We start from the raw sequence: 20387 nt of genomic DNA, 5'->3' as shown, positions 1-20387 counted from the left end.
TTTTAAACCAATTTTTCTGAGGAAAAGAACCCTAAAGTGGTCTCTCAAGCCCTAAGGACGAAGCTCTTCTCTCCCAACCTTCAAGACACTTTAAGGTAAGCCTATTCCATGCATTCCAAATCAATTCCAACATGCGTTCATGATCATTAAGCAAGAATTCATCATTCTTAACCTAGGGTTTTCAAGAAAACCCATTCAAAGGAATTCAAGACTAAAGCTTTGGAATTCTTCTTCAAAGATGAGATTTTAATACAAGTTTGGAGCAGTACCAGGTATGTAGGGTTACTATCTATGTGTGGGAACATCTTTATTCTTCCCCACGTCACGTTCTTCCATGACTATACGAAAGTTCTCTAAAAACTAGGGTTTTAGCCATGTTCATGATAACCCTAGGTCCATGTACTATGTTATACTATGTGTTGAATTATTATTATTAATCCATTATTGTGTTCTTGATACATCATTCCGATTATTGAGAATCTGTTCGTAATCTATGAAAACCCATACTTTGCAATCCATGGGTTCTTACATGCAAGTTTTTAAATAAAATGCTTATTTCATGAATATCCTACATGTCTACCGCCTTTTCATAGAATTACATTATGATTATTTTCATGCCATGATACAAGATACATTCATGTTAAATACAAGTCACGCTTTCATGAAATCCATGGGCTTCTTAGCCAACTATATCATGTTCATGTTTTTGGGAGTTGCATAGATTAATGAGAAGGCTTCAAATTCGAAACTACGTTAGCCACCAGGGGATGAGGATCGCTCCGCCCATGTTTAGGACGATTTCTCATAATGATTGGATCCTTTCATGTTATAATTAAATATCATTTCCCTGGCAAGGTGTGGAGTGTTCTCATTGGTAGGACGCATGTACCGATCCATGTTGTTGATTATATTTATTGCTTTCCCTACTTATAATGTTTTATTCATGTTATATATATATATATATATATATATGTTTTCACGTCCATAATCATGTTTCAGTTTCAGTTTCAGCTTCAGTTCTTATCATGTAATTTCCATGTCCCATATTATTTCATTCAGTTGGTTTACATATTAGTATATTCAATGTGCTGACGTCCCTTTTTATTGCCCGGGGTCCTGCATTTCATGATGTAGGTTTAGATTGATAGGATGACGCATCTGCTTAGTAGGATTCACTCATATCTGCTTATTGGTGAGGCCCATCTCCTTCGGGGTTTAGTCAGCCATTTATCTTTTACTTAGTTATGCATTAATGGTATGCTGGGGGTCTTGTCCCAGCAAGTATGTTTTACGATCCAGACTCATGATAGAGGTTTCATAGACTAGTCGGTTATGTTATGTCAGATATTCAGAGTTGTTTAGCCATCTTTGGCTCGATTCATGGTATTTCCACATTCATGTTTTAAACGAGTATTTTATTAATTATGATGACTTCATGTGTTTTCTTAAATCCCATTATGTTTCATATTATATTCCGCTCATGTATGTCTCGTGATGATTCAGCAAGCCATGTGGTTCGCTCGGTCATACGCGTACAGTAAGGCACCGAGTGCCGTGTTTTCGCCTGTGCCGTGGTTCGGCGCGACAAAGCTGGTATCGGCACTAGGTTCAAGTATCTTAGGGAATCTATGAAACCGTGTCCATTGGGGTCACTTTTATATGTGTGTGCGCACCACATATATAAACAGTTGATCACCATGACATTTAGAATTTTCTCACTTCTTTCAACTCTAGATCGTGCAATAAATCTATGTTCTAAGAAATCACTCGAACTCGTGTGTTGTTTTCCATTCTACCGAATATGCCTCGTCTCAATGGATGAGGAAGATGTAAAGCTAATCATTATCAATGTGTTGCTTTCATATAGAGTCATCAGGAATTATTCTAACTCTAACATCCTCTTTCTATCGAATTCCGAACGTATGACTGTGTAAGCGGCGAGAAGAAAGATTCAAGACCAAGACTCGGCAAATGGCGCATGGTGTGCTTATCACCATTTTAAGGACAAGTTTTGGTATGATAGTATATGTAGGTTTTATACCTTACAAAATAAGTTTATTTGGATTATCTGACCATGAAGCTATGGTATAAGGATGATAGTTCAGATTTAAGACCCTACAGGGTAACATGTTATGAAGTTAGCTGCAACAAATATAAATTGTCCGTGGTAGTTTTGAGCAGGAAATAGCCTAAGAGCCAACCACCTGTAATATTAGAAAGTCTTGACTTTTTCAAGGATAAATATATTTTTGCCATGTGAACTATGCACATGACTAAGAAAGGACTGAGTACGATAAGAAAACCACGAGTAGACGATATTGAATTTCTTGGGATAGTTTTAAATTATTTAAGCTTATTCAGATCAGACCTAGAGAGTAGGACGTTAGTAAGTTACTACAAGGTGTAGATACTACTATAAGATGATAAGATGTAATAGTTCCTTCTAAGGTTTGGTGATTAAGTTTTTACCCCCAGATGTGTCTAGTATGATATGATTTTAAAGTGTATAGAAAGTTCAGGGTTAAGTATTCCAATCTATAATTTAAGACTGAATAAAGTTCCCTAAGTGTGATCCATGTCTATAGGACAGAAGAGATAGTGTACCACTGCAGAATATGGTCATATGATGAGGGAAGTTAGGAATAATCTATGTTTCGCTTTAGCGTTCAAAACGAAATCAGAAAATATGATGCTAGTAGGTGTTTAAAAGGGAATGGTAAGTTAGTCAGAGTAGAGTATTTTAATCTTTCCTTCAAAGATGTAGAGTGTGACTGGGTAAGTGACTGAAAGAGGGTAGTGTTCGACCAGAAGATGTGATCATATAATATCGAGTCTCTTGACATAGTTCTAGCTTGTTTATATGGTTTAGGCCGAATTAGAGGGTAGGGTGTAAGTTGCCATAAGAATATTATTATGATAGGTAATAGATGAGGTAGGTAAGGAAATAATGAGACAAGTTTTATGGAGATAGTCTTAGAGGCAGGATGAAATTTAGAGAAAACCAGCGGAATGATTAGATGACCACTTTTCGCTAACTTAAGGGATCTACAGGCTTTAGACGTTTTCTTTTGAACTAAGGGGGAGATCATATGATAAGGTGTCGATATAGATTTTGTGTTTCATAAGTTGATAAGCGATAGAGGATTGTGTCAGAGGATCACAGTTTCATGTAGTTAAGATAAAGCGTGTAGAATTCGTCTTTTGTCACGCCGTTGAGATCAAGTATTAGGTAAATATGTTATAGATCAAGTTTTAGGCGAATAGGGGGTTTAAGAGTGTAATATTTCAAATTCCGTAATAATTCATGCACTATGTAGTACCAATGCCCAGATGTACTCTACGCATGCCTAGCATACCTATATCATGCCCTTGTTAGAGCTTTACACTCCACATTTTAGATATAAGAGATAAGACTCCGTACAAAAGTAGACGATGCAAGGGAAATGTACTTTCATGTTTCGCACATAAGGTTGTACTTATGTTCAAAGTTAAAGACCATATTCATGTCACACGTATCTATCGTGCTTTATATGTCCATGTTCTATCTTCTAAGTGATTTTTGAATATGATGATGATTTTGATAAGGATCGGGGAGAAGGTAATGTCAGTGTTTAAAGGCAAAAAGTCCTATGTGGTCTACACCTATCCTTTGAATAAGAGGAGAATGCCTTAGGTAAATGTCTTATTTTGACCCCAATGATTATGCTATCCACGTTGCCACGTACTCGTACCCCAATTCATCTCTTCATGTATCCCACTTGTAGCGGTATCGTAACAACGATTGTGATAGGTAATGATGAAAGTAGATCAAGATAGATGACCTACCCACAATTCGATGTAATTCATGCTTATGTTCCTCTAGCTAATGTTTTAAACCATCTCGTAGCTTGGCACAAAGGATGCCCTTCTCTTTTCCGAAGTACCTATGCCATGTTTATATTCAAGGTGACTTTATACTCATCTCTTGGGTGCTTGATGCACAAAGTACTCATGCCTATAATCCCTTCCTCCATGAACCTTATTTTATAATGAGGGCGTTTACTCACAGTGATAAGAGTAAGCTATGTTGAACCATGTCCCATTCTGTAAGTACATCTAAGTTCCAAAGGTGATACCTTATCCGTGCCCTGTGTCTCTAAGTACCCAAGAGTGAAGCCTACAAATTGTACTCCATGCAAGTAACACTTATGTCTTATTCTCACTTCAATACTCATGACCTAATGTCCAAACGCCAGGATATATAGCTTCGAAGTACTCATGTAAATGCCATGTTTCTCATGTCCCCATGCACCATGCCATTCTACTCACGTATTCACATTCTATGCCATACTAACCACGTTCCCGTATACGTATGTTCCGTTTTATGTCTTTTATCATTCAATGTACCCATTTCACGTTTATGCTCTGAAATGAAGTGTCTCATATGATTCATACGAACAAATTCCTTTCCTTTATGATCCTTTCACGATAATAAGCAAGGTAAGCCAAGGCATTAGGTTCGAAGTAAGGTATGTTCCAAGTTCAAAGTGAGATCCTTTCAGGTATTCTATGGTAGTTATCTTAGAAGTATTCTACTTAGATTCGACGTATTCATGTCATGCCTACGCTAGAGCTTCATGAATACCTATGTTAGGATCATACTCCTATTATATGACTCAAGTCTGTCTCATTCACATCAGGTTGCACTTTCATTCAAGCCTAAGTCGTACTCATATCTCATATGTCTATCTTGATGGTGATATACGAATATCTATGACCAAGTCTCTAAGTGTTTAGATCCTACCCGCGCTTAGTATTAAACCCTCATGTTGTAACAATTATGTTTTTTGACATTCAGATTTCATGTTATGATATCTATGTTTACACGTATTCGTATCTTACGACAGTTTAGCACTCATGTATTCATGATAGTTAGTCTTCATGTATTTATGTCCCACGTCCAGCTCCTCACGCCTAGGTAATCATGTCATGTTCGTGCCTACTTTCCGGTACTCACATCATTCATTCCTACAAATTCTCTTCCAAACCCCATATATAGTAATCATGTAATCATTCAGCCAATATCCATGTGTTCAGGCCAACTGAATATTCATGTTAGCCACATTCAAGATTCAGTAATCACGTTACATCACGTCATGCGTATTAAGATACCCTATGAGGTTTGAGTTGGTACTTTAGTTAGTTGGAAGGCATTTGAGAAATGTTGTGAAAGTCCGAATTATGAAGGAAGTCCGGCCATAATTCTTGTAAATTCCAGAGTTAGTAGTAATTCTTAACCACTATTCGTAAATCGAGGACAAATGTTTCATGATTCTCATTCATGTAGGTACCACTCAGTTTCATGTTCCCATGTGTATGTTTCTATGTAATCACGTATTCAGTCCTCATGATTCATGACCATGTTCCCACGTAATCTGTCACGCCCCAAAACCCACCCTAGACGTGACCGGCATCCGGCGTCATAAACAATATCGGAAGAACCTTATAGATAAATAACCATCAAGTCCGTTTCTATAATCTTTTATTATTTAATTGAACAGGTCATAAATAGCTAAATAAATCGTGATCATAATTATGAAATAAAATCAGAAATCTAATAAAAATAAGTTATCATCAAACGTAGCAACGCCCAATGAGTCAAGCAATGACTTCACAATTACCCACATTATGACACTTGTCTATGGAGCTTCTATGAAAATTAAACTAACTCGGGACACAACTTGAAACTACTAAGGAGTAATATTTGACTCAATGAAAACCCACGAACAAGTGTGTGGACTCACCAATAATCCGGAAAGCAAGGCACTCCTAATCCGCGAGATCCGTCCGTACCGCTTCTTTCTTCATTACTTAACATACCATCAAAAACAACAATGGTATGCCTGAGTACTGGGTACTCAGTGAGTGTTTCGGGGACAATAAGTAATATAACAAAATATGTATTTCTATAAGATCAGTGATACAATTTCAATAGAAAAAAACAGTTGGAAATCCAGGGATAAGAATAAACCAACAACTTCATAACCATCAATAGAGAAACCATAAATCGGTATACAATTTAGTTCCAACTCATTATGTCATTAAGTACAATTCCAGTCTTTCTAGTTCGAGTTCAACATTTTCAACAAGCCATTCACAGGAAAACGAGTTCATTGTTTTCAATAAGCCACTCACAGGCAAACAAGTTCATTATTATCAATAAGCCACTTACAGGCAAACAAGTTCATTATTATCAATAAGCCACTCACAGGCAACAAGATACGAAACAAGTCACTCACAGGCTAATCAAAGTATAACACATCCAATACATGCCCAAACAAGTGAAACGAAACACTTAAGGCTCCCTAAACCAAGATGAAGCACCACATCGTGGTTCTCATCGAAGGCTATCCTTCCTCCCGAATAGCTGTGGCAAAACCACATCGGGCATGTAACCCTCGATGACCACTCTTCCTCCCGAACGGCTAGGCAAACCCCACCAGATCCATAGTGACTACCCTTCCCTCCCGAGCGAGTATAGGCCAAACAAAACAGAGAATCATAGCAAAAGAGCAAATTCCATAATTCATAGAAGCCGAATCTCAAATCAGGAAGCGAATCACAAGTCATATCATGATAGTCAAATTATTCATTCAGGATCATTTTCATCATCCCATTATAGGGGTACATCAAGTCATTCAATTTTTTAGAAACTGAATTCATTTCTTTAAACCAAGTTTCAAGTTCAACAAAATCTATTATAGAGCATTCCCATGAGATAGTCAAGCTTTCCAATTATCAAGTTTAAACATCCCTCATGGGGTAATTCGAATTCAAACACCAAGCTTTATATCTCAATTTTTCAACCATCCTTTAGAGAGGAATACAATCATGAATATGTATATATAATATAGTACAAACAAGGTTTAATGTGGGCTTGTCCCTCACGCACACAAACCACAACCAAGGAATTCATAAAACCGTGTGAAAGAGTATGTTAAAAAAGAGACATACCTTAAATACCGTTCATATATTCCAAACTTAACCTCTGCACTTCAAAGAGTCACTTTACACCCAATTTGATGATTGCACAACTAAGATTTACAAGGTTTTATCAATTTCGTAGCTACTGTTCATAGCTCAAAATGCACTTCTACGGACCTCCAAATCCGATCTCCACCGTTCAAATTCAAGATCTATATGTGGTAACCACTCAGTTAAAATTTGGGCTCGATCCAACAGTTAAATAAGCTGAAAACACCAATTAAAGCTGACTGGTCGGAGGGAATTTTACAACAAAAATACTAGGGTTTTGTCTTTAATAGAGTGCATCTAAATCAATCCTATTTCATGATTATATTCACCATTCAATGTCTAAAACATAATAAAAATTTCATATAATCCATCAAAGTCAAGGGTTTACCTTTTTGGAGAAATCCCAAAGCTTCATCCCATATTTGACCTTGAATGAAGTTTCCACAATCTAGCGATTTCATGTAATGATTCGATGTTAATCTAGTGTTAAGTTAATGTAATTGACTTAGGGATATGAGTAAAAACTCACCTTAGGGGGTTGGTAGAAGCCTCTGGTCGAAAACCCCTCTCTTTAGACGTTTTTGGGTTGTATTTATAGGTTATCATAAAGGCTTGGGCTTTAAAACCTAATCCTACAAGAATCAGGATTTTCATTTTGCATGTCTTCAGTAAATCGGTCATAACTTTTTGTACAGAACTTTTTTTGACCTCCATAATATATGGTTGGAAAGGTATTTTAAATAACTACAACTTTCATGTTTTGCGTTTTCTAAAATTCCTAGCGCAAGTACCCGAAAACTATCCATAAGTACAGATTGTCTCAGACTTAGACGAATTTAGAAGGGCTTAAGAACTTCACTTTTTGGTTTGACTTCAAAATGACTGTTTATCACCCGAATTCATCTCGAATGGATTCATATGGCTAAAATATCAACTTAATACTAGTTTTCATACATTCACACCTAACTCGGATTTACGAGATGTTACATAATCATGAATATGTTTTAAGTCATATATATTCAAAGCCATATCTCGAGTGGTACCAACAAGAAGATAGCAGACACCCTTCCCAGCCAGCCACAGCACACCCCGCGGAGATCGAGGGTAATGTGGTTCCCGCTTGTCCCTAGGTTCCGGTGGAGGCCGCCCGGCACCTCTCGTGTTCCTACCGTGGGAGGCATCCCCCGAGTGTTACCAAGGTTTTATTCATCATTTCAAGAGAGAGCGTCCGTTCGAGGCGGCCCTCGCCATCGAGTCGGCCGCCGGTTCGTCTTCCCCTTCCGTAGCTATGCGCCCGATCGAGGCACGCCGAGAGACATCGAACCGCCTATATGCGTCGATACGAGATCGGGAGGCGCCACCGTACGCGGGCATATTCCTTTAATTGGTTATGTTGATTGATGTATAAACTTAATTTTAAAGGAAACTCCCCCCACCCCCCCCCCCCAAATGCTTATAAGATCCCGTAAGTTAATTTAACATTCGAGGACGAATGTTCTAAAGGAGGGGACTGACGTTATATCCCGCATTTTTGCACATTATGATAGGTTGGAGATAAAAGCATTCCGGGATGCAAAGTCGAGACTTTTGACCTTCGATTTTATTTTGAGACATAAGTTGTTCATGAATTTGTTGGTATGGAACAATTTGGAAAATTTGGGACCAAAAGTCATATAATTGGAAGTTGGCAAATCATGAAAATGAGCCATGTTGGCCATGTGGCTTGGAGTGGTGCCCACACATTTCGCAAATTCTCCAACCCATGTGTGGGCCATGGACACTTGTGCACAAATATAAGCTCAAAAGATGACTAAGTAGTCATCTTTTCATTCCATACACTTAGAGAAAAACAACAAGAACTTGAAGAACCCCAAAGAGGCTCTCAGCCAAGGACAAGGAAAAACCAAGTCCAAACCTAGCCATCCAAAAATTAATTCCTTGATACAAACCCACTAATTTGAGGTCCCTAAGTAGCGTGGAAGCGTTGTTCGGGTCATCCAACCATCCGTTGTATAGATCGCAAACCCTAGGCAAATTGTGGAGTTGAAGAAGAAAGGTAAGAATCAATTATGTTTTATGTGTTATAAAGGTTGTATGCATGTTTTAGTATGCTAAAATGGATGAAAATCATGAAATATGGCATGTTGGAGTAGAGGTTGTGAATGTTGTGTTTAGCCGTGTAAGTGTGTGTGTGTATTGTGTTGTGTTGAAGCTATGAATTAAAGCTTAGTTAGTATGTTGATGGTTGTAGTGTGAAGAAATGAATGAGAATCATACATATATGGTTGTTGTTGGCCGAATGTAGGCTATTTGTATACAAGAAATGGATTATTGATAATTAGTATTTTGAATATTGTCGTTATGAATTCCATGATGAGAATTATATTCACCGTTGATGTTGTAATTGTCTACTGATTTTGGAAGTTATTGTACATTTAATGTAATTTGTATATTTATGAGAATGATGTTCATTGTTGATACAAATCATGATTCAAAGATCATGGTGGTGTCTCGGTTTGGGTTTACGCTTTTGGGCAAATCGGAGCCTTGTTGGGTTGTTGGAAATATTGTATAAATTGTTTGAAATGTTCTTGAATGATGTTAGTATTTCGGATTGGTAATTGAATGTATAAGCGTTGATGTTGGCTTGAACGTAAGTCGTTGAATCGAATATCAATGATGTAAAGGCGAGTTAATAATGTTATATTGCCTTTCGGATTGATTATTAATGTTGCTAGGTGGTTGTTGTTGTTGTCGTGGTTGATTTGGCCGAGTTAAATGTAATTGGCTTTCGTAGAATTTGATGTTCGTTTTGGAAATGAATTCCTAAATACCTTTGGCTAATGTTTGGCATATTATGACGTTGTGTAGATCTTGGGGAGTCCGAGACGTAGGTTGATATTAGCTTGAGTTTGGAGTAGCTGGAGCGTTTGAGGTAGTAAAGCGTAACCCTTCCTTCTTTTGGCATGCCTTAGTTACAAATAGGCTATGACACGAGCCTCGAGGAAATTCTATTCTCGCAATCCGAGCATGTTTATGACTTTTATTCGTTCTTGGAAATTTGTATGTTGATATGATGAAATATTGGCCTTTATGCCTTTGAAATAATTGATTTTCAACTTTTGCATAAAAAGTTTGGCTTTTAAAAGTTCCGTAACTATGAACGCCCGTATCTTTACGAAAGATTGCCTCGATATGCTCGGATTGTATGGCATATGATAAGTATGTTTTTCATGTCTTCGACTCGGGTCGACACCCATCCGTGGGTCCCGCGACTCTTCTTTCGTAATCCCGACGACTTTTAAAAGAATTTGACCTATTATCCCGATTTCAAGTATATGGTTTACCTACCTTTTAAGTTTATGATAATGATCTTATGCACATGATTTTGGTACGCGACTATGGTTTTTCGGTTTGGTATGTCCCCGAAATATTCTAAGAAAATCGATTTAACTATTGTTTTGGCTTATAAAAGATTTTTTACGTTTTGATTAACCCATAAAATGTTTTAAACTATATTTGGTTACTCACGATTTTGTTCATACATTCTCGTGGTTATACGGTTCGCCAAGTCTCGCCTTATGTTATCGTGTGCACAATGTTGTGTTCGAGGTATGATGTGTTCGCCCGCCGCGCCCCTTTAGGCCGGGAACCGTATATATATTATTCACCGTTATGATGTGTGCACGCCGAGCCCTTTCGTCGGCATACGTATCACGTATATGTTATATGTATGGATTTTCGAATATGTGATTTGTCAAACCCAATGCGGGCAAACCCGGTAGTGAGGTAACATTCCACACCGGGTTTAGGCCAATCCCACATTGGTTTAGGCCAATCCCACATTAGTTTAGGCCAATCCCACATCGGTTAATGGCATCTCATATGACCGGTCATGATGTTATGATGCGCTACGGTATGTTTATGGTTATGGTATTATTTATGGATCGGGCCGTACGTTCCTCGCATTTGGTTAATTGTCACTTTATATGATATGTTTGATTTTCCGTATATATATATGTTTGTGGTTGAAGCCTTGATATAATCAAACGTCTAATATTTGTATACGCGTAAGCTATCTTATTAAAAAAAAAAAAAAAAACGATGGTATCATTCTTTCTATACCGTTTCGATCATGACTCGCATTTGTTACTATATCTTTCTCGCTCGTAACATATTCCGTATCTTACAACAAACGCGTTTTGGTGTTCCTCCGCGTAGATTTCCGTTGTCGATCGCAGTGCTCCCTTTGTTCTCGAGCCAATATTTTGGGTATATACTCTTCCGATGTATATGATTATGTTTATTAATTACGTGGCGGGGGCCCCGTTCCGTCATCCGATTCTCGTTGTTCCGTATTAGAGGTTTGTAGACATATATGTGGGTTATTTTTGTTCGGATGCGACGTGTGACCCCATCCGCCGTATAACCCCTTGTCGCGTGTATATATACTTTGACATGTTATGTATATTATGGTTCCTAATGAGGTGTTTGTATGCGTCCATTTGGAGCCACGTTTGATATTTATAGATATATAAGCCATCCGTATGTGATTATTTGATAAGTGTGTTTGGGTGCCCAGCTCGGGCACTAGTCACGACCCAAGGGGTTGGGTCGTGACACCAAGGGGGAGATATTGTAACATCCCGTATCTTACAACAAAGTTTAGACTTGTATCGTTAGAGTTCTGGCAGAAAATTTGAAAGTTTGTGCGTGTTGTGAAAGTGGTTGAAAAGCCTACTTCGGTTACCCATAACCCCTTGATTCGTTGAGAATTTGGAATAGGTTCCTTAATGAAAGTTGTAGGTCTTTGAATAGCTTTCCAACCATATATTATGAAGCTCAAATGGAGCTCTGTGCTAGAAGTTATGCCCATTTTACTGGACGCTACGCAGTCTGCGCGAAGTGCTGCATGAAGTGCCCTTCAGCTGCGCGATCACCTGCGCGAAGTGGGCCTCCAGCTGCTCGACCGTGCACCAAACACGAGTTCTTAAAAGCCTAACTTCTTTATATTCATTCCCACTACGTTTTAAACCAATTTTTCTGAGAAAAAGAACCTTAAAGAAGTCTCTCAAGCCCTAAAGACGAAGCTCTTCTCTCCCAACCTTCAAGATACTTTAAGGTAAGCCTATTCCATGCATTCCAAGTGAATTCCAACATGCGTTCATGATCATTAAGCAAGAATTCATCATTCTTAACCTAGGGTTTTCAAGAAAACATATTCAAAGGAATTCAAGACTAAAGCTTTGGAATTCTTCTTCAAAGTTGAGATTTTAATACAAGTTTGGAGCAGTACCAGGTATGTAGGGTTACTATCTATGTGTGGGAACATATTTGTTCTTCCCCACGTCACGTTCTTCCATGACTATCCGAAAGTTCTCCAAAAACTAGGGTTTTAGCCATGTTTATGATAACCCTAGGTCCATGTACTATGTTATACTATGTGTTGAATTATTATTATTAATCCATTATTGTGTTCTTGATACATCATTCCGATTATTGAGAATCTGTCCGTAATCCATGAAAACCCATACTTTGCAATCCATGGGTTCTTACATGCAAGTTTTTAAATAAAATGCTTATTTCATGAATATCCTACATGTCTACCAGTTTTCATAGAATTACATTATGATTATTTTCATGCCATGATACAAGATACATTCATGTTAAATACAATCCACGCTTTCATGAAACCCATGGGCTTCTTAGCCAACTATATCATGTTCATGTTTTTGGGAGTTGCATAGATTACCGAGAATGCTTCAAGCAGCCTGAAACTACGTTAGCCGCCGTAGGATAAGGATCGCTCCGCCCATGTTTAGGACGATTTCTCATAATGATTGGATCCTTTCATGTTATAATTAAATCTCATTTCCCTTACAAGGTGTGAGTGGTCTGCTGGTAGGACGCATGTACCAGACCATGTTATCGGTTATATTTATTGCTCTCCCTACTTATAATGTTTTATTCATATATATATATATATATATATATATATATATATATATATATATATATATATATATATATATATATATATATATATATATATATATGTATTCACGTCCATAATCATGTTTCTGTTTCAACTTCAGTTCTTATCATGTTATTTCCATGTTCCATGTTATTTCATTCAGTTGGTTTACATACCGGACATTCAATGTCTTTGACGTCCCTTTTTTGCCGGGGAACTGCATTTCACGATGCAGGTTCAGATTTACAGGACGACGCATCTGCTTAGTAGGATTCACTCGTATCTGCTTATTGGTGAGGCCCATCTCCTTCGGGGTTTAGTCAGCCATTTATCTTCTACTTAGTTATACATTAAAGGTATGCTGGCGGCCTTGTCCCAGCAAGTATGTTTTACGATCCAGACTCATGATAGAGGTTTCATAGACTAGTCAGTTATGTTATGTCAGATATTCAGAGTTGTTTAGCCATCTTTGGCTCAATTCGTGGTATTTCCGCATTCATGTTTTAAACGAGTATTTTATTAATTATTATGAATTCATGTGTTTTCTTAAAGCCCATCATGTGTCATGATATATTCCGCTCATGTATGCCTCATGATGATTCAGCAAGCCATGTGGTTTGCTCGGTCACACGCAGTAAGGCACCGCGTGCCGTGTTTCGCCTAGGCCATGGTTTGGGGCTTGACAAGTTTACAACAGTTAACCACAAAAAAATAAAGAGATCTTTATTAGAGTTCATGTAACATATATATATATATATATATATATATATATATATATATATATATATATATATATTCTAGACAATAGACAAAGACAATTCCTTTTCCAAGTTTTAAATGCATTTTCATTTTACAAGTAGAGCTTTTCTTTTTGAGTTATGATCTAAAATACATTTGGTAATATTCACAACAAAAGGGAGTAAAAGAAGTGAAAGAACACGATTCACTTAAAGATAAATTTCAAGAATAACCACTCTTAAACGACAATAATACATACTAGAAAGAATGAGCTCCTGATAATCCTATTCATTAAAAAAGAATAAGAGTAGACGAAAATTATCAAAGAATTGATTAATCAAATAAAGAAAGACCAAAAATTGAAAGAAAAAAAATATAGGAGTAATTGATATCGATCGGTCCAAGATATGATGGCCTCTTTCAACAATTAGTTGCTTCTCTTTTTCTCCATCCTATGCAGAGATCTTCTTCTCAACCCATTGAGTTGCCTTTCCCACACATCCTTATGAACAATGTTACTATTTTCTGTAGACTTTCTCCCAAATGTTCCTTTAGAATCCCTCAAGCTTAGCTGATAATCATAATTTTCACGTAAAATTGGATCGGAGAGAGTCTCATAGGCCTTTTGCAACTCAATAAATCATCTCGTGGACTCTTGTTTGTTTGAATGATCATGGCAAACATCAGGATGATATTGAAGAGCCATGCATCTATAAGATCTCTTTATATCATTAATTCCTACATCATTTTCCGAGCATAGGGAGAGAACTTCATGCAAATTATTGGATTTTCCAGCCTGAATACTTGATGTGATTCTCAATTTGTTCTTTCCAGCTTTTGGAATATTGAACATTGGAAATATTTTTTCCACCTTAGTAATATTGTTCATCTTCAAGGAAATAATCTCCATTGTCGTGAATTTTTGTGAGGAATGTTTGGAAAAAATGAAATAGTTGAAACATATATATAGTGAGGGTGTATGTATAAGCGTGATCAATTTTTATGACCTATTGATGGCATCAGGTGGAATAAACTATGTACGTGATGTCTTAATAAAATTAAAAGATTTCTTGTTAAGACGCGGTTTTATTGGATGGTCTTGAAAGGTAATTTGGCGTGAAGTTATCGTCTTCTTCATATGTTGGTTTTCTCTTGATTTATTACTTCGTATATAATAAGTTCGGTACGTTTTTCTAGAAGTCCATTTGCATGGCATTTTTTGGAACGTGGTTATGTGGAACGTGATGCAGTAATTTTTAATCACTATTTTTGGAATTGTAAGGCTCAAATTTGGCAGTTCCATTCCGCCCACTCATTTATTTCTTGTTTTAAAGAAAATAGTTTTTTTTTTTTTTTGAGAAGGTAAATAACGAGTAATTTGTATGTCTTAGATTAATTGTTTGTTGCCGTTTCAAATGATGATTATAAAAATTAAAGAAGAATCTATTTCATGTAGGTGATTGGTCAACCAAAGATAGTTCAGCCATGACACGCTCTTCCTCTTAACATATCTGATGTACTTTTAATATATCCATATTATGTTGCGACACAAAAACCAACCGTTAAAATATTATTAATTGTATCTATTCGTTTAGCTAAATACTTGGAGAGGGGGCCCGGCAGACATGCGGAAAATGATCAAACCTACGTTCACAGATTTTCCCCATTCGGAAGAAAATCATGTTATCTTTTCTTATTTCATGAAACTTGCAAGTAAGAAAATTAGAAATATTCATGCTGAAATAATTGTCCGCCTGATTTTGCCGCTTACTGGAAAATGCAATTTAATTGTAAAGTGTATTTTTTTCATTAAGTTGACATGAAAAGATTCAATTTATAGTATCATATGGAAATTCGACAGCACCTTCAATCTAAGGGGCTAAATTCCACAATCCCTTAAATTTGCCAATAAATTTCTTTTAGGCACTCGAACTATACGACTTGTTCCAATTGAGCAACTTGACAGATGATAAAGTATTCACATTAAACATTTTCGGTTCAAATTAAAAAAAAAAAAAAAAAAAAAGTCTTTTAGGTAGTTAAGTTAACTACATAAAATGTGCTACCTCCTTTTATTATACACAACGGCCTCAATAAGCCGTAAAACCTTATGAGGTTAATACGCGTAATTAAAGGATATTTTTGACATATTTTATACATATTAAGCGAAATGATTAACTTATTTACAATGATATATTACGAAACATGACGGATTTTCATATTTTTCATTTTTTTATTTTTTTCCGGAAAATATATTATTTTTTTTAAAAATTATTTAAAAAATAAAAATAAAAAAATTATTTTTTAATATTTTTTTAAATTTTTTATTTTATTTTTTTGCTCAAAATTTGTGTATGAAAGTTGTATGAAATGTGTATGTATGAGCTTTTTAATATAATTTTCATACGCAAAATTGTGACACTTTAAGCTTTGAATATTGTGTTGTTACAATGTTGTTGTAATTCTATTAATTTTCCGGAACATTATATACTGTGAATGAGTTCGAATATCTTTTATACCATTCTCATGCATAAAATTTTGAGTGTAATGTTTAAGCCTTGATGAGATATACACACTTCATACATAAAATTTGAAGGTTTTCGATGATATTTTCAACACAAAAATTTGAATGTCTAAATTTTGATTTCAAAATATCTACAATGTTGTTGTAGTTGTATTAATTTCTGAAAATCTAACATGATTTATAACTTGAGCGAAATTTTAAGACTTGAGTACAAATTTCAAATTAGCTTTTCATACACACAATTTTGAGCGGATTTTTAAAGCCTTGAATGAGATATACACATTTCAAGATACCATTTTTCATACACTATTTTGAGAACTTTTTAAGCCTTGAGTGAGATATACACATTTCATACATAAAATTTTGAGCGAAAAAAATATATCAAAAAAATAAAAAAATATTTTTTTTAAATAAAAAAATATTTAAAAAAATTAAAATTAAAAAATAAAATTAAAAAAATAAAATTAAAAAATTAAAATTAAAAAATATATAAAAATCATGTTTTGTATAGAAATATTATGGAACATAAAACTATGTGTTCGTAAATATAGATGATATATACGATTACCCCTTAACGTAATGTATGGACAAGGATAAGTTATTTTTCAAAATTTGGTGGAGGTGTCGAATACTCTTTTATCATGTGTTCGGTGTCCTTAACAAGTTGTAGTTCATAGTCTTGGGGTTTGAGTATTAACCCTTTTGAATGTCTAAATTTTGATTTCAAAATATCTAGTTGGTCAAATTCAACTTAGCTTCGAAGATTAGTCAAATTAGCTTTTCAAAATAGTCAAATTAGCTTTTCAAAAGAGAAAAGTAAGAAATATTTTGAGACGCTGTAAGTATTATAATAGAATCTTTTTGGTAAGAATTGAATGACAGAAGCATTATATAGTGGAATTGAATATTATGTGTTCAGAAATAGAGATGATTACCAACGATGGGAAACACACACACACACACACACAAAAAAAAAAAAAAAAAAAAAAAAAAAAAAAAAATGATTATTGTACGAGTCAAGAAGGAACACTTCATTCAACAGATATCACCCTTATTTATTACTCCCTCCGTTCACTTTTACTTGTCCACTATTCCAAAAATAGATTTTCACTTTTACTTGTCACTTTTAGCATATCAAGAGAAGATAATTTTATTTTTCCTGTTTTACCCATAGTATTAATTATTCACTTCAAATCATTTTTCAAATCCAATAAAAATATGCACTAATTAATATGAGCACATTGGTAAATTATGCACTTCATTTATTATTTCTTAAACAGTGTGAAAAGTCCAAAGTAGACAAGTAAAACTGAACGGAGGGAGTACAATGATTTTTTTGGTTAAACCCCTATTTATTACTCCGTCCATCCATTTTTACTTGTCCAGTATACTTAAAATAGATGTTCATTTTTTACTGTTCAGTTTGAAAAATTAAGAGATAATTATTATTTTATACCTATTTTACTTTTAGATTAATTATTGGGTTGAAAACTTCAAGGAACTGTTAGTAGCTGCACAAATTTTAAAGTATGTTTGATTGATTTTAATTATTTAATTTATTTATAATAATTAGGGTGATATAGTAAAATTGTCACTTTATTTATTGCTTCTTAAGAGGTGTACCAAATCTAAACAATTAAAAATGAACGGACTGAGTACGACTAACTGTGATATGAATTTAATGGGTCTTAAAGGTCTAATGCTTGCCTATTGTTTATTTATTTCATTATTATTCTTTTCTTTAGTTTCTAAATAGAGTAATTAAGACGAGTGATATTTGTAATATAACTGTTATACTTTTAAAAATATAAGGGGCGGGTTAAGGGTGAGGCTAGTAAATTAAGACGAGTGATATTTGTAATATAACTTTTGTAGCTTTGAAAAAATTATTAGGGGCTGCTCAAGTGTAAGGCTAGTAAAGCCTTTGCTTTAGGCTTCCAAAATTTTGAGGCCCCAAAAATTTTGAATAGTAAAGTTTATGATTTTATTTTCACTTAGACAATATTGAAGAAGATTGTAAAAGAAAAAAGTACAAAATTTAAATAAAAATGGAAAAAGTTTATCTATTTTTTAACAAAAATATTTTAGAATTTTAAATTAAACTATCCAAATCTTCATTTTAATTAAAAAATAAAACAAAACAACATCTAAGGTAATATATTGCAAGCACATGGCTAACATCTTACCAACTTGAATTAGTCCTTACTATTATAAATAATAATATTACTATGTAAAGTTAAATGCTTTAATGTCTTTTAAGAATACTACACTAAGAACAACTATGCAAAAAAGAACTAACAGTAATTATCATTTTTGTGTATGTTACTTAAGGCCTCTTACTAAAATTTGGCTTTTGACCACTAATTTTACTCAGACCAAAGTATAACAAATATACTTTCACAAAGTTATAAAGGAGAAATTAGGTGAGACTCGACTGCCTAGGTTTTACCTTAACCAACATTGTTATTCCAACTTTTGATATCAAGAATTTGCAGTCAACAGTCTTCTCTACTATTGAGAATGGTTCCTAGCTATATAAGTATTCTCTCATTTATGTTAATAATTGATGTGATTCTTGAAAAGAAACAACATTCTTACTTTTAGCTAGTTCATCCTTGATTTTAAGTCTATGTAATTTTTATACATTAATATGTACGTTTCGTGCAGTCCAAAGAAATTTCATTAATGGATGCCTAACTATCAGATATATGCATCATCACATCCGTAACACCAACGTATCTTCCAGCTCATTTTTCAAGAACCAAAACAAAGATGGAAACTTTCAAGAATTCAATCTTGTAGATGGTGGAGTTGCAGGAAAAAATTCGGTAAAATTCTAATTATCTTTTCTGATCTTCTTAATTCGATCTCATGATTAATTCATGTAATTAGGACTAACTATTGATCACATTTGTTATGTATATATGTAGGCCCTTATAACAACAATTGAAGTAACCAAGCAAATTATCCATGGGAACTCAGATTTCTTTCCAGCAAAGCCGGAGGATTATGGTTGACTTTTAGTGATCTCATTAGGTACAAGATTATCAGCAAAGATGAAATCGAAATACAATGCTAAAACAACAACCAAATGGGGTCTTCGTAAATGGCTCATCTATGGTGGTTTACCTCCAATCTTAGACCTTCTTACTCACGTTATTGATGGTATGGTTAATTTTCATATTGTGCCCCCCTCCAAGCATTTCATTCCGAAAATTATTACCTTTGTATTCAGGATGACACACAGGGTGGACAGATTTCTCCGTTGACATATTAATAGAGGTTTGCATGAAGAAATTAGATGAAATTAGATAAATCTGCTGAGAAAAACAGTTTCAAGAATTGATTTGCATACAGATCTACTTGAACCATGTGAACATTGTGGCTCGACTGAAGAAGCTTTGAAAAGGTTCGCCAAGTTGCTTTTAGAAGAAAGAAGACTTAGGAAATCCAATGCAACTTTAACAAACAATAGATTATAGTAGCTGACCATTTGTTATTTTAGTTCAATGTTTGAATTAGAGTTATTTGTTCATTTGTATTATCTTTGAGTTGTAAATCAAATTCATGATGTATATATGTATATGTAGTTGTATTAAATAAATTTATTCTTTAGCAATGGTAAATAGTATTGTTCAGTTGTAACTATATACATAGGATTCTGTGGATAACAACGTTTCTATGGACTTATTTTAGTTTTTCTCCAAAACCATGAGCATTTTTTTTGGTAAATAAAGTCATTGTATTACAAAGTGAAAACATTGTGTGCACGAGTATGGCCTAGCTACTGGAAAAAGTCCCAGTCTTCCGGGCCTGCTAATTTTCATTCAAAACAAAAGCACACCACCAACCACAATAGCAACCTAGCTAAGCATAAAAATTGTGATCATCTAACCACTTGTCAATTTTGCTCCACTTGCTTCCTTTACTGGGCACATCCTAGACAATCTTCTTGAGTATACTAGCAGGTGATTGTCTCTGGTTTTTAAGGATTTTGCTATTCCTTTCAGTCCACACATGATATACAACTACAGCTAACAACATTCGAAAAATTTCAGCTTGTGCAGGCCTTCCATTTGCATTTTGTGTTGCCAACTTCAGCTCTTCCTCCCAAGTCAACAACCCCCTATTCAAATC

General features: G+C 35.0%; 1 pseudogene; it reads left to right on the top strand.

Annotated features, from left to right (window-relative positions):
* Positions 1-19732, top strand: part of LOC132062372 (patatin-like protein 2) — a 36499-nt pseudogene extending 16767 nt beyond the window's left edge.
* The last annotated feature ends 655 nt before the right edge of the window (positions 19733-20387 follow it).

Source organism: Lycium ferocissimum, chromosome 7, assembly GCF_029784015.1.
Source record: "Lycium ferocissimum isolate CSIRO_LF1 chromosome 7, AGI_CSIRO_Lferr_CH_V1, whole genome shotgun sequence".
Classification (NCBI taxonomy): domain Eukaryota; kingdom Viridiplantae; phylum Streptophyta; class Magnoliopsida; order Solanales; family Solanaceae; genus Lycium; species Lycium ferocissimum.
Note: the sequence above shows the minus strand (reverse complement) of the source record. Positions and strands in the feature narration are given on the sequence as shown.